General features: G+C 40.2%; 1 non-coding gene across 1 annotated transcript; it reads left to right on the top strand.

The window, feature by feature from the left end:
- The first annotated feature begins 647 nt into the window (after positions 1-647).
- LOC148581339 (small nucleolar RNA R71) lies at positions 648-755 on the top strand. The gene has a single exon (XR_015896759.1). It is a non-coding gene; the product is annotated as a small nucleolar RNA R71 (small nucleolar RNA).
- The last annotated feature ends 232 nt before the right edge of the window (positions 756-987 follow it).

Raw genomic sequence — 987 nt, forward strand, 5'->3', positions numbered from 1 at the left:
TCCAGATTTCTAATGGAAGACCTTGTTTCATTCATGAAACTTACAGTGGCCTTAGATAGATCAGAGACTAGATTTGCTAAATTAGAAGCATTTTGTTCAGAGTTCTCTGTCTGTTGCTGAGTTGATGATGGAAAAGGTTTGCTATTGCTAAACCTGTTTCTTCCACCATTATTAAAGCCTTGTTGAGGCTTTTGATCCTTCCATGAGAAATTTGGATGATTTCTCCATGTTGAGTTATAGGTGTTTCCATAAGGTTCACCTAAGTAATTTACCTCTGCTATTGCAGGGTTCTCAGGATCATAGGCTTCTTCTTCAGAAGATGCCTCTTGAGTACTGTTGGATGCAGCTTGCATTCCATGCAGACTCTGAGAAATCATATTGACTTGCTGAGTCAATATTTTGTTCTGAGCCAATATGGCATTCAGAGTATCAACCTCAAGAACTCCCTTCTTCATAGGCGTCCCATTACTCACAGGATTCCTTTCAGAAGTGTACATGAACTGGTTATTAGCAACCATGTCAATGAGTTCTTGAGCTTCTGCAGGCGTTTTCTTTAGGTGAATGGATCCACCTGCAGAAGTATCCAATGACATCTTAGATAACTCAGATAGACCATCATAGAATATATCCAGGATGGTCCATTCTGAAAGCATGTCAGAAGGACACTTTTTGGTCAACTGTTTGTATCTTTCCCAAGCTTCATAGAGGGATTCACCTTCTTTCTGCCTGAAGGTTTGAACATCAGCTCTAAGCTTGCTCAGCTTTTGAGGAGGAAAGTACTTGGCTAAGAAAGCCGTGACCAGCTTATCCCAAGAGTTCAGGCTGTCTTTAGGTTGAGAATCCAACCATAATCTAGCTCTGTCTCTTACAGCAAAAGGGAAAAGCATGAGCCTGTATACTTCAGGATCTACTCCATTAGTCTTAACAGTATCACATATCTACAAGAATTCATTTAAGAACTGAAAAGGATCTTCAGATGGAAGTCCA

This window comes from Arachis ipaensis, chromosome B10, assembly GCF_059453495.1.
Source record: "Arachis ipaensis isolate K30076 ecotype BB chromosome B10, ASM5945349v1, whole genome shotgun sequence".
Taxonomy (NCBI): domain Eukaryota; kingdom Viridiplantae; phylum Streptophyta; class Magnoliopsida; order Fabales; family Fabaceae; genus Arachis; species Arachis ipaensis.